Source organism: Canis lupus, chromosome 11, assembly GCF_048164855.1.
Source record: "Canis lupus baileyi chromosome 11, mCanLup2.hap1, whole genome shotgun sequence".
NCBI lineage: Eukaryota > Metazoa > Chordata > Mammalia > Carnivora > Canidae > Canis > Canis lupus.
The window spans coordinates 38,544,157-38,558,834 of NC_132848.1; the positions used below are offsets into that span (position 1 = coordinate 38,544,157).

A 14,678-nucleotide genomic window follows, 5' to 3' on the forward strand; every position below is an offset into this window, starting at 1 on the left:
TCATCATCGCCTTCAGAGAAGCTGTCCATATGGTCATCCCCTCATGTGATAGACTCAAAGCCTTTCATCACCGCAGGCACTCATGGGGAGTTTGCCTCTCTTATGACTGGAATATACTCAAACAAAACAAAACAAAACAAAACAAGCTTCCTGTCTTGGTACTTGCAAGAGACGTTTGCATTTTAGAAAGTTTTGCAATCAGAGTGCATGGCTGTTTGTTTATTCTGTCAACTGGCAAGCTCCTTCCAACCTGGAGAACAGTTGTAGGAGGTGGTACAAAGTACATAGAAAAGCAACTGTGTAATGAGCTAGCAGCACACTACTGCCAGAGAAAGCCTCATTTCAGGGAGCACCAGCCATCACAGCAGAGTTTATTACAGTCATCACCATCCCTGATTTAGTTTGAAATGAGCAGAAAGGAAAAAAAAAAAGATCTTCATAAAAGCTTTCAAAAATCTGGTGGTGGAGAATTACACTAGCAAGTGTTCTTAGGGCCAAATGGGTCAGAAATCAAAATGATATGTGTGTTTTTGGATAGCACAAACCACGATAATCTTTCACTGCAGATCTAAGGTAAACAAGTTGAAAGCTTTGCTCTTGTGCAGGGAGAGGAAACAACTCTAGGTTACAGGCATATTTCTTTTTGAAGTAGTGTTGAGCAAAAAATTGTTTCAAGGAGTGACAATTCTGAGGCTAGTGATGGAAGTGAGGGAATTGGAAACTTGTCAGCAACTCCTTAGGAGACAATGGGATGTCCTAAATATGGAGGCTCCATGGGGCTGGAGTAGAACCAGTTCTAGTCTGGACTAGAAGAAATAAGCAAAGTCGGAGATTTCTGGGCTGGAGTCTGGGATCTGACCCTAGCCAAGCTGCTTGACTTCTGTAAGTCCTATGTCTCTCATTTACAGAACAAGGATAATAGTATCTAACTTATCAGAAAGTGGTAAGGAATAAGTAACACAGAAAGGAGCTTAACATAGTGCCAGACACATAGAAAGCATGCATAATGTTACAAATTATGAATATTATAGAAAGGAGTGCTTCTGGACTGTAGGAAGAAACACAAGTATTTAGGGACAGGGATGCTTCAGGAAGAACCGCTGTTCTCAGAGCTTGCCTACCATCTCTCAGAGCCAAGTCTTAGAACCTCTATTGTACCCTCTACTGGAATCTCCCTCATTCACACATCATTGACTAGATCACTTCTTCTTAAATTAATGGTGGAAAAAGGATCAGATTTCCTGTTCACGGCAGACTAATGCTTTTTATAAAGCACACACACACAAAAAAAACATTAGAAAATAACAAAAATGACAAAACCTAAACCTGCCGATCACATGCTTCGATGTCATGGTAAGATAAATTGCTATAAAAGCTTCTCAGTGGGGCACTCTGGGTGGCTCAGTGGTTTAGCGCCACCTTCAGCCCAGGGCCTCATCCTGGAGACCCGGGATTGAGTCCAACGTCAGGCTCCCTGCATGGAGCCTGTTTCTCCCTAAGCCTATGTTTCTGCCTCTGCCTCTCTCTCTCTCTCTCTCTCTGTCTCTCATGAATAAATAAATAAAATCTTTAAAGAATAAAAAGGAAAAAAACTTCTCAGTGCCCACTCTCACGTTTGTACTTATCTTACCATGACAACAGACAGTGATTGACACCAATAGGCAGTCCCTGTTTTGAGAATCACTGGCATAGCTTTCCCATAACCCGTATTCTTTCTTTAGATCACAATTACGATGTCATTTGGAATGCTTTCTCTGATCTCCCCAAATTGGGCTGGTTACCTCCTATGTTCTTCCTTTGCCCCTGTTCTTCACCCAAGTGTACAAGCATTTGTCTTATTCACTCTCCTGTTTTCATTGCACTCAAAATCTGATGCACAGTTGATGCTCAATAATAAAAACCGAAAGGACATGTTTCTTTCAAGTAAGGAAAGAATTGAGATGCCCATTGTTCAACTCCATGATTACCTGAACTTAGGATAGGATACATTCATTGTACCTTTGGGAAAAATGCTCCCTTGGTAAGAAAATGAAATTAATAAGGCATAATATATTTAGACTCTGGGCAAGTCTCAGTGATAGAACTTACTCATGAAGTGAATTTTATTCATGAGCTTCAGAAAAGAAATTGAAGGTTTAATTTCTATCTTTTCCTTAAAGGTGGATGGATATATCTTTGGAAGCTTTTCCTATCTTTAAGATATACTGCTTTAGAAGATTTGTCTTTGACAAATCATGATTCTGATGGCTCACAGAAGACTTAGTAAAAGTGTAAACTGATGTATGCAACATTTTTTTCAAAACCAGCAAGAAGTAAGGGAATATACCAGTGACTGCCTCATCAAGGAAATAGGTAAAATTTTAATCATTTTTTTCTATTTTATAAGTGGAATTTTTACATTTCATCATGGACAGAAGAAAATTCTTTTTTTTCTATTTTATAAATGGAATTTTTACATTTCATCATGCACAGAAGAAAATTCTCATCTTCACTTAATAGAATAGGACATTATTCAGATGGTCAAAGGAAAACAGTGTTCATTTGAAAGATGACCAAATAGCTTTCCTCCTGGTAGCAGGGATCAGTCATTCTCTAGCAATTGGGACTAAATAAATGTTTAAAAAGTGCCCATGTGCAAAATGCAGAGCACAGTGTTATTTGGCTTTGCTCTGAAGAGAAAAGTGACTTTCTTCCTCTTCTCTGGAGACTGACCTCAGCCCTTGCCTACCATTCTCCTCAGGGACATGGATTCAAAACTGGCCACACGACTCTCTTGTCAGTCCCAGAAAATCCTTTTTGTAGCATGGGAAAGAGGACTAAGGCTGTCTTCATGATGCTAAATATCTTGGGATAAACCAAGAAGTCTCATTTGACCAGTAGGAAATCTATCCACAGTCTAAGCACATAGATCCAGTGAGGTAAAAGTAGACAATTGCAGGGCTGTGGAATCAAAGCCAGGCATCTGGACCCCAAATGTGCACCATGCATGATCAGTAGATTGAACACATAACTTTTCTTGGCCACATGTAGGGCTATTCTAAATGTATGTAGATTATTATGCTTAATAAATTCAACATTTAAAAAAGAATTATTGCATATATCACATAATTCTTCAGCATTATGTTTTTTCTCAATCAACAGATAATAAAAGTACCATTGCTACTATCATGTGTAGGGTCTGAAAAATGTTGACAGTAAGGAGAGCTCCTGAGTCTCTGTAAAGATTAGAATTTATGATGTGTGCCCTCTTGGTTTCTCATTCTGCATTTGCACAGGCATGTGTAGGGCAGAAAGCCTCTGGAAACTCCAAGGAGGATTTGGCTGCTTCTACATAACAGAGAAAGTAGGTTGAGGACAGGAAGCTGGAAGGAATCTTTGGTGAAGAGAAATCTCAGTGTATAGTTACTCTAACCCTGGTTCTGTCTTACTGGATGGTGACTTAAGAGGTATATGGAGGTCCTTATGTTCTCAAACATCTCTCATACTGGATCTTCAATGCTCTATGTTCCTATAATGAAGAAAGCTTGCCTTTCACTGTGGAGAATTCTGGTTTAAAATGAAACCATATTGGCTTAATGCCATTTAGAAGTGACAGATCTTTTGTCTTCTCTTCTTGAAGAAACACCTTGGTGAGGGGAGAAGTTGACAAGGCACGAGATACAGGGAATATGGGAAGTGAAGAGAGTACCATGGAAGGGAGGAAAGTTCTAGGAAGGGAGGAGAGTCATTTGCATATGAGGTTTGATTTCTCTGTGTAAACATGGAATGGAGTGAGGAGGCAGGAGCTTGTCTATAGGATGTTACCACCGAGGAAATTAATAAAGGGAAACCTAACAAAAGTCGACTCCTGATGTTGGAAGGAGAGCCTAGAATGCGTAATCCTACACCAATACTGATTACAGGTATAATTATCATTTACAGACCCAATAGAAGAATCCTCAATGGGAAAGAATTATCAATTACAGACCCCAGCAGGGAAAGGTGTACATGTATGTTCTACAAGGAATCAGCTATCCCTATAACTCAGTCTATGAGAAACTGTCATCATCCTGAAGTCTTGCTTTTTTCCAATGGACTTTCATTCAAAACAACCCTTTCTCTATAAATAACATTCTTCTCCTAATGTTGGACTTGCCTATGGTTTTGCCATAGCTTGCTTATACTTCATTGCAATTCTCAAATAAACACATTTTTTTCTGCTGATGAAATAACTCACTCTTCTATTTTTAAGGTAAACAACACCCAGCAGAACAGAAAATGAGGGATGGTGGACATGAAGGAAGAAATTCAGCCACACAGGGGAAGCTTGATTACCAAAACAACCATGTTTGAGGCAATGCTTGGCTCTGGAGCTCCAATGTGGCCCTAACAACACAGAAGTAGAACCATGAAGATACACAAGATTAGGGCTTTTCTTGGGCTTCAGATCATCATCCAGAAAGTCTTTTTTTGGAGATCAAAGGTATTTATCACCAAGTAAACTTTTAAGGACCTGGCTCCAAACATCATGAGGGGGATGGACACAAGACTACACCATCACAGAAATGGCAACCAAGTGATGTCACAGATCCAAGTGGTTACATGTGGAATACGTAGCAGAGAAGACCCCTCAGGGACTAATATGGGAATCCAATGGTCAGTACTTTAACATTAAAGCCTGGGACAAAGATAAGAACTAAGCCTTGGAGGGATACTGATAGAAGGGTGTGGGATGTAGACAGATACAGTTTAAATATAGTTAGATGCTCAACCTGCATCTGAGTGTGTTTACAGTGCTCACTTCACATTAGGCAAATGAACAAAGGAGAAGGAAATCCTCTACCCAACCTGGGAGGAAATGACCACATTTGGTCTGCATCCTTCAGTAACCTTAGCTTAGAAAATGGAATCACAGCATGTCCCTCTATAAGCTGCAGGAGTTTTTCATTGAATCTGGGGACCAATCACAACTGCAGGTAAAATGTTTCTTGGCCATGTTTGCTTTCCTTGGTGCATAATGGCTCTCAGAAAGCTCATGGAAAGGAGGGAGCAGTTAGATCACACTAGGATTCAGACATTCCTTGCTCTCTTCATCAAAATGTCATCACTAGACTTGTCCTGATTACCATTTCAACTGTAAAACTTATTGTGGAGGAGGGATGAGGGGGGTAGCATCCTTTGCAGCATTTCCTGGCATGAGAGAAAAGGGAATGAGAGGACTCACTAATTATGCTTTCAAAGTTAAACCCTAGAACACTGAAATTGAAAACTGACCCTAAAGGGTGACTCTCTCTCTTCCATGCAGGTGGACTCCTACTGAGAGGTAGGGCAGAGTGACAAACATGGCAGATTGGAGGTGCATGGGGCAGAGACCTTGCCAATCCTGTTCAATTCTATCGCAAGAACCAAATTCAGATCCTGACACATGGGAGGCCCATAATGAGTATTTGGTTACATTTTGAATGAATGATTTCTTTCTCTTAAAGGCTAACAAGGACCTGTGTAGACAGATTTACTTACTTGAGTTTTACCAAAATGGCATTCCTTCACCCTTACTGACTCCTTCCATTATCACTGTAAAGTTATCATTTGTAGTAGATCCAATAAAAAGATCATTATCTCTGGAGAGATTCTAAAAGAAGCCAATGGGAAACACTCTCCCCTTTATTCATAAGCAGATCTGTTGCTATACTTCCTCAGGAAGCTAGCGGATGTCAAAACCTATGTCACACGTGACTTTTCCATACAAGGTGTGTTTGTACAACAATGCCCACAAGTGCATGTAGAAAGCATTTTTATTGTATAGCATGAAATATGCACCTTATATTCATCATTCTATTTGTGTGTGTGTGAGGAATGAATGAGATTCATGTCATGTACCTAACAAAGCTCTAGGGTGAATGGAGTCGCCTCTGGCACCAGTCATAGGGGCTCTGTCACTGTTCATTTACAGGAGATTGTTTCCCCTTTAACGTTCTTTTCATTTATTTGTCTTCTCATTTCCATGCTCTCCTTCTTCTGTTCACTCTAATTTTTCTTTTTTATATTCTACTTTCTTCTCCTTTTAAATTCATATCTATTCTAGAATATCCCAACTTTTGCTCTCCACTTCAAACACACTCATGCAGAGTTCAGTCATAGAGGGGGATGCTCAGCTTTACATTTGGTACACATTCGTTTAAGAAATCCTCTTCCCATGAAGAAACAGGAATTTTCTCCAGGAGATTATGCTTACAAAAAGTTATTTGTTTATTATCTGATTTTTGCCACTAGAATTACAAGCTACTAGAGAGCAGTTTCTGGAACTGTGCCTAATATGTATACCCCCTGAAAAAATATTTGTTGAATAAATGAATAGATACTGAATGCCTATGCAGATAGACATGGTAAGTTTTACCGCTTGATGTAAATAGACGTGGTCTGTCTGCATCTGTGCCATCTGTAAATGGTGACCAACCCGCAGCTTTGCAAAGACTCCATTGAATCTCGAGAAAGCAAACCTCTCACATTTCTTTCTTCTCCATCCCTAGGTCTTGCTCTGATTTCTCCAAATCCACAATTTGTGTTGTGCCAGACCATGACTATTTATCTCTGTGATGAATACTTAATGCAAATGGCAAGCCATCCTGAGACAGGCTAGCATCCATCCGTACCCACCGCGAAGGCCAGGGAGCAGTGTGTGAAGCACTGATGTCAAAGGCCATTAACACAAATGAAAATTAACATTTTTCATCAAGGTCTAACAGTGTGCCACCAAACAGGCCAACCACTGTGCCACTTGTTTATAGAAACACATTGCTAATCAGTCAGTAAAATCTGTAATATCTGTGCTTCTGCATACTTGCTTTTCAGTCTTTTGAGAGCATTAAATTAGTCTCAATTAGTAAAGCTAATGTGTGCAGAAATAGTGAACATTTTAATTTAATGGAAAACACCCTGCCGGGTGAGAAATATAATTTCTATCTGGAGCTATAGGCTCCATGTCTTGAAAGGTTAATCACAGGTTTATTGCAATCCAAGACACTGATGTTGACTTTTTTTTTTTTGCATTTCTTACAAATCATTAAAAAGCTTAATATTCATTTTTCCATAGAAGAAGCTCTATCAAGAAGTTAGTGATCTAATGTATGCATTTGAATTTTATCTTTTCTCCTGTTGAAGCAACAAAAGGGAAGTTGCTACATCATGAGTGTTTTCTATCATGTGAATAGCTGCCATACAAATAAAACAGTAAAATATAACCAAGCAACAATAAGGAAACAATTCCCTTTCCCTTATGATAGCCTGTATGTTCTCAGCTCTGTCTTTCATTGCTACTGTTAGCTCTGGTTTATTACTGTGCCTGAGGCCCAATTTCCAATGGGAGGTCTGGTATAATGGAATGCCAGTAGAATTCTAGCTCCCTGTGATTTACATGCTAGCTTTATTCTTGATAATAAAGTGAAAGCACTAGACACAGGTAATGAGAAAATACATTTTATTTACTGGCCAATGTTTAGGTGGAGTATTGGAGTGGTTTAGATTTTCAGCCATAACTAAACTTCCCGGAGTTGGTGACTGACAATTTCCAACCTCCCCATGAATGGTGACAATGGGAGGTAGGCAGGTGGGATGTGGCAGGTAGAAATGCATAAAAAGCACATAGCCATCAAAAGATAGTACCCCAGTAATCAACTACAAGATAAATTAAATGTCATAAAGTAATAATTTATTCTCACCCATATGATCTGAAGGTCACAATGACTCATACCTTGTTGTGTCTATGAAAAAAATATCAAAATGAAAATAGGAAAAAGGTCTGATGTTGACTCAAGGGAGAGGGAAGTACAGAGAGGAAAGGAACTGCATTGTGCCCCATGGGAGTTCCTTGTCTGAAAATAAGGAACGTCTTGACACTGATCTCTGGTGGCGTTTGGACAACGGGAAGCAGCAGCAGAAATTAGAGGAGGGAGAAGGATGACCAACATGCTGACAGCAGAGATAACACTGAAGACCCCTCTGACACCATTCCTCAGAGGAACCACCGGCCTCATGGTGACCACTGGACATATAGACCCCAACTCATTGCTTTTGTGAATGGACACACATTTCAGTTATGGATTTGAATTCCTTACCCATAGGTCTCCTGTTAGAAAGGCTATTCTTGCATTTAAAGGAATCCTTATTCATTGCCATACTATATTACCTCTGACCAAGGGATGCACTTTATGACAAAGGAAGTGTAACAGTAGGCTCCAAGCCCTGGGATTCACGGGTTTTTACCAAGATCCTTGCTATGGTTTGAATGTCTGAGTCCCCCACCCTCAAAGTTCATATATTGAAACTAGAAACTATACTCCACAAATGATAGCATTGGGAAGTGGGGTCTTTGGGAGGTAATTTGATCATGAGGGTGGAGCCATCATGATGGATTAATGCCCTGATAGGAAGAGTCAGAAGAGAGCTTGTTTTTTTTTTTTTTTTTTTTTTGTCTCTGGTCTCTGCCATGTGAGGACAGTGAGAAGAAGCTCAAGGATAAGCCAGGAAGAGAGCTCTCCCTAGGAATTGAATTGGCCAGCACCTCAATCTTAGACTCCTACAGCCCTATGAGAAATAAATTTTTGTTGTTTAAGTCACCAAGTCTAAGGCATTTGTACAGCAGCCTTAGCTATCAGGCTCCCAGAAATCTTTGGCTATTTAAGACTCTTTTGCGGCTCCATATGAATGTTAGGAATATTTTTTCTACTTCTCTAAAAAATGCCACTGGGATCCTGACAGGAATTGCCCTGAATCCATAGATGGATTTTGGTAGTGTTGACATTTTAACAATATTAATTCTTTTAATTTATGGTTTCAGTATACTGTCCAGTTATTTGTGTCTTCTTTGATTTTCATTAAGCTCTTATAGTTTTGAGCATGGAGATACTTTTCCTCCTTGGTTAAATTTATTCCTAAGCATTCTATCATTTTTTATTCTATTGTAAATGGTATCGATTTCTTTATCGTTTTTTCAAAAATTTCATTGTTAGTGTATTGAAATGGTACTAATTTTTGAATGTTAATTTTGCAACGTGTGACTTTACTGAATTCACTGACTAGATATAACAGTTTTTTGGTTGAGTCTTTAGGATTTCCCGTATATAAAATTATATCAGAGAGATGATTTTACTCCTTCCTTTCCTGTTCTAATTCTTTTAATTAATTTTTTCTCACCTGATGGAATATAAATGTTGCACACACATTATCTGCAATGGTTTAAAATTTCCAAAAGTACATTTTCTGAGCAAAGGGATGCAAAAATTATAAAGGCAATTATTTTAATTAATTGACAGGAAGAAAACTTATCAAACTTATAATCTACAATTTTGAGAAACTCAGTTTATAATTTTTCTGTAAATGTACCTAGTATTGGCGTTGTTCATGAAAAACTTACAGACCAGTATAGGATATAGATAGGTAAACAAATAAACTGTGCACATACACAAGTAAAATTACATTAAAAATAAATCATAAATATAAGTGAGAAATTAATTATGTCTGGGAGAGTCAGGTAATGTTTTAGCAGAATTTAAAGTAGGAATATGCTCTTTGGCCAAGAGCAGAGAAGGACAAGACACCTTTGGAAAAGGGAATAGCATATGAAAGGCACAGAGGCACAGAAGAACAGGCTCTTTGGGGGAACTCTGAACTCTTCAGGATTTCTGCTTAGTAAAGTTTGAAGAAGGAAATGATGAGGATGACCGTTTGGGGGCATGAAATGGAGGAATTTCTGGCATAAGTAAAAATCTGGGTGTTTATTCTCAAGATTTGGAGCTTTTGGACAGATTGATTAGATGAATGACATAGTTTTGTTTTTTGTTTTTTATTATTTTATTTATTCCTGAGAGACAGAGAGAGAGAGAGAGAGAGGCAGAGACATGGGCAGAGGAGAAGCAGGCTCCGTGTAGGGAGCTCGATGTGGGACTCGATCCCGGGACTCGAGGACCATGCCCTGGACCAAAGGCAGGCGTTAAACTGCTGAGCCACCCAGGGATCACCCAGGGATGGGTGACATAACTGATATGAATTTTGAAAGCTGTTTCTGGAAAAGCCTACTGTGTAGATCTGAGAAAGTTGAACCTGGAGAAAATGACCCAGGTGTGTGATTGGAAGAAGTGGAATTAAATCAGTAACAGGGAGACTGGAGAAGCAAGGACAGTGAGGAAATGAGGACAGAAACACATGAAGGGCTTGGTGGCTGCAGGTGTGGGATTGATGATCCCCTGGCTCTGACTTAGGCACTTCCATGGATGTTGGTGCCACAAAATAGGAAAGAATATCCAGGAAGAGTAAGTTTGAGTTGGAGACATAACACAATGCATCCTGCTTTGAACAGGAAGTATTTGTGATGTCAGTGGGAGTTTTCAGTGGAAATGGAACTACCAGAGGGACATCTGGATTAAAAATACGGATTTGAGAGATATTGTAGTGAGGTGGTTGTTAAAGCCAAAAATGTGGATACAATGACCTCGTAGGATATATACAAGGAGAAAGACCAATGACAGAACCCTGAATTTAAGAGTGGGAGAGGCAGGGACTCAAGCAAATCTAGGATGGACACAAAACTAAGAAGAGGGCCAGAAAACAGTGCTGTTGAAGAGTGCAAAGGAGGGGCAGCTGTGAGAACTGGTTTGGAGGCAACAAAATGAAATGGGTAAAAAAGGACAATGAAGGCAAAGACTGGAAGTATGCTTCCAGAGGTCTGGTTGAAAGGGGTTGTGAGTGGCCTTCTTAAGAGGTGCTTGGAGGGCATGACATTACATGACAGATTCAGGTGTGAAGAGTTAATGAAGCAAAGCCAGGATAAGTTAGTTTTTTGGGAAGCTGCAATGAGGAGGCAAGGAGAAAGCAGGCTGCTATTCCCACGGGCATGCCCAGACTCAGGACCAGTTACTTCCACAAAGGCCACAGCCCCAACCTCCTGTTTCTGCTCTCACTGTCCCCCAGATCCAGCCTGTATGACAGCATCATATGATTATTCCTAAAGCAAGTGAGTAATTCTCCTGCTCCAAACCTTCACAAACCATACTCACTACTTGGAGAAGATGGGCCAAACTCTTCAGCTTCTCACTGAACTTAGCTGCACTCCACTTCTCTAGATTTCTAGTAACTTCTGTAAGCACATGAGGTTATCAAGGATGTCTCCTTTCCATTCTCTGATCATTTGGCACCCCTTTCCTCTGCACCTACACTGTACCATTCCCTCCACTGGGCATTTCAAAGAACTTCCTGACAATCTATCCCTCACTACCTTCTCTTTCCTCTCTCCAGAGGTGAAAATGGCCCCATTCAAATCTGTTATTTAATCCTGTCCTTAAGGAGAATTTCCCGAGCATTGATTTAGAAGGGAAATGAGTCTACATCAAATCCACTTGATTTTATAGTCGGTTCTGCTCTAATGAAATATACAGACTTCAAAAACCAACAGTGCTATGCAAAACTTCACAACAAATTCCACAGAGTTTATGGGAATAGTGGGATTAGGGACACAACACTCAAAACCTTCATCTAAACAGGTAGGAAGAAAAAAGTAGGATTCTAATAAAAATAACAGTGCCATTTTGTACATGTTCGATGGTCTAGAAAAACCTACAAACCACAAAAAATACGGCATTATACCACAAAAAAGCCCCAGGCTAAGCTGGATGAGGGTGTAGCTTGTGAGTTACAGCAGGAGAGTGATGAGATGGAAGAAAGGTGATGGGAGATTGGATGGAAAGTTGTAACACAATGTGGACACATGGTGAGCTGAGGGCATCTGAGGTGCACACATGTATGTACTGTATGTGTCCCGATGAGGCCCCTTGCAATCAGGGGCAGTTTTCTTTTTCACCAGTATTTCTATGGATGACATCATGTATAAGCAAAAACAAAACTTGCCTTGTGCTCGGTTCCCTAATGTATCAATCACATTGGAATAAACTTGTGTTTTCCAAACCTGAGTTACAGCAGAACTGACTATAATTTTTCTCTGACCCCTGCCATCATCCTAATTACTATGGTTCTACCTTGTTCCTTGACATGTCCTCCAAATTATTTATTTTTTTACCTACCATGTGACTGTCTTGATCAGCTACCCACTACCTGAACCTGCTGTGTGCCTCTCAGCTTCTGTTCTGTGCCTGGGGCCCTATCACTTCTTTCTGGGGTCTGTGATTCACATTGCCCACCAGCCTGCCTGTATCCTTTAGTCTGCAAATATTGCCTCTACCCTTCCAGCCTTCTCTTTCTTGCTGGCCCTCCTTGTAGAGAGGACCATCTGTCTGGATACAACGTGGCTTTCAATATTTGTTTTAAGTTAGAATCAACTGGGGAGCTTTGAAAAATCCCAGGGCTCACTTGGTGTCCCAGGCCAATTAAGGAATCACTGGGGAGTAGATTCAAGATTAGGATCGTTTCTAAAAGGTGTAAAATTTATGAAGTCTAAAAACAAAGTAACTGCAAAGAGCTACTGAATATTGGATAGTTCCTTATTTACAAGTTGTACTGCAGGAAGTATGTTTTAATCACCATTTCAAATAATCAGAGGAGTATAGTTTTTTTCAGAAACAGCAGTATTTCACTCTCCAGGTAGAAGTCTACTGAAAACATTGAGTGATTGTCCCAATTAGAAAGAGATAAATGAATACCTTAAACAAATTTAAAAAAGAGGTAACTTCTACTTGAATATAAACCTCCCCAAATTACTCTTGGGCCTAATTCAGACAATGGCTTAGAAAAGGTAACCTTTTGCCCCCCAAAAAAGTAATACATGAAAATATTTTCATCTAAGTACATGCCCTCAAGAGAGTTTTATTTTTTATTTTTTAAAAGATTGAATGATTGATTTTAGAGAGAGAGCGAGAGCACAAGGGCAGGGAGGAGAAGGGCAGAGGCAGAAGGAGAGAGAATCTCAAGCAGACTCTCCACTGAACATGGAGCTTGAGGCAGGGCTCAATCCCAGACCCTGAGATCAGGAGCTGAGCTGAAATTGAGTCCAATGCTCAACTGACCGAGTCCACAAGTGTCCCAAATACATACCCTCAAGCAAATTGTGTTGTTGTTTTTGTTTTATATATTTTTTATTGGAGTTCAATTTGCCAGCATATAGCATAACATACAGTGCTCATCCTGTCATGTGCCCCCCTCAGTGCCTGTCACCTGGTCACCCCAAACCCCTGCCCACCTCCTTTTCCACTACCCCTTGTTCATTTCCCAGAGTTAGGAGTCTCTCATGTTCTGTCACCCTCACGGATATTTTCCACTCATTTTCTCTCCTTTCCGCTTTATTCCCTTTCACTATTTTTTATATTCCCCAAATGAATGAGACCATATAATGTTTGTCCTTCTCTGATTGACTTATTTCACCCAGCATAATACCCTCCAGTTCCATCCACGTCGAAGCAAATGGTGGGTATTTGTCATTTCTAATGGCTGAGTAATATCCCATTGTATACATAGACCACATCTTCTTTATCCATTAATCTTTCGATGGACACTGAGGCTGCTTCTACAGTTTGGCTATTGTGGACATTTCTGCTAGAAACACTGGGGTACAGGTATCCTGTCGATTCACTGCATCTGTATCTTTGGAGTAAATCCCCAGCACTGCAATTTCTGGGTTGCAGGATAGTTTTATTTTTAATTCTCTGAGGAACCTCCACAGAGTTTTCCACAGTGGCTGACCAGTTCACATTCCCACCAACAGTACAAGAGGCTTCTCCTTTCTCCATGTCCTCTCCAACATTTGTTGTTTCCTGTCTTGTTCATTGAAGCCATTCTTACTGGTGTGAGGTGGTATCTCATTGTGGTTTTGATTTGTATTTCCCTGATGGCAAGTGATGCAGAGCATTTTCTCATGTGCTTGTTGGCCATGTCTATGTCTTCCTCTGTGAGATTTCTCTTCATGTCTGTTGCCCATTTCATTATTGGATTGTTTGTTTCTTTGCTGTTGAGTTTAATAAGTTCTTTATAGATCTTGGATACTAGCCCTTTCTCTGATAGGTCATTTGCAAATATCTTCTCCCATTCTGTAGGCTGCCTTTTAGTTTGTTGACTATTTCTTTTGCTGTGCAGAAGCTTTTTATCTTGAATAAGTCCCCTAGTTCATTTTAGCTTTTGTTTCCCTTGCCTTCATAGATGGATGTTGCAAGAAGTTGCTGTGGCCAAGAGCAAAAAGGGTGTTGCCTGTGTTCTCCTCTAGGATTTTGATGGATTCTTGTCTCACATTTAGATTTTTCAACTATTTTGAGTTTATCTTTGTGTGTGGTGCAAGAGAGTGGTCTAGCTTCATTCTTCTGCACGTGGCTCTCCAATTTTCCCAGTACCATTTATTGAAGAGATTGTCCTTTTTGCCAGTGGATAGTTTTTCCTGCTTTGTCGAATATTAGCTGACCATAGAGTTGAGGGCCCATTTCTGGGTTCTCTATTCTGTTCCATTGATCTATGTGTCTGTTTTTGTGCCAGGAGCACACTGCCTTGATGATCAAAGGTTTGTAGTACAACCTGAAATCCAGCATTGTGATGTCCGAGCTCTGGTTTTCTTTTTCAATATTCCCCTGGCTATTCAGGGTCTTTTCTGATTCCACACAAATCTTAACATGATTTGTTCCAACTCTCTGAAGAAAGTCCATGGTATTTTGATAGGGATTGCATTGAATGTGTACATTGCCCTGAGTAGCACTGACATTTTCACAATATTA

General features: G+C 39.9%; 1 long non-coding RNA gene across 1 annotated transcript in view; it reads left to right on the forward strand.

Annotated features, from left to right (window-relative positions):
• Positions 1-6,817, forward strand: part of LOC140643022 (uncharacterized) — a 31,056-nt gene extending 24,239 nt beyond the window's left edge. Inside the window, exons 2-5 of the long non-coding RNA XR_012039405.1 lie at positions 2,160-2,352; positions 4,232-4,635; positions 5,285-5,729; positions 6,510-6,817. This is a non-coding gene — a long non-coding RNA (uncharacterized lncRNA). The remainder of the gene's footprint in view (positions 1-2,159; positions 2,353-4,231; positions 4,636-5,284; positions 5,730-6,509) is intronic.
• Positions 6,818-14,678: the final 7,861 nt, after the last annotated feature.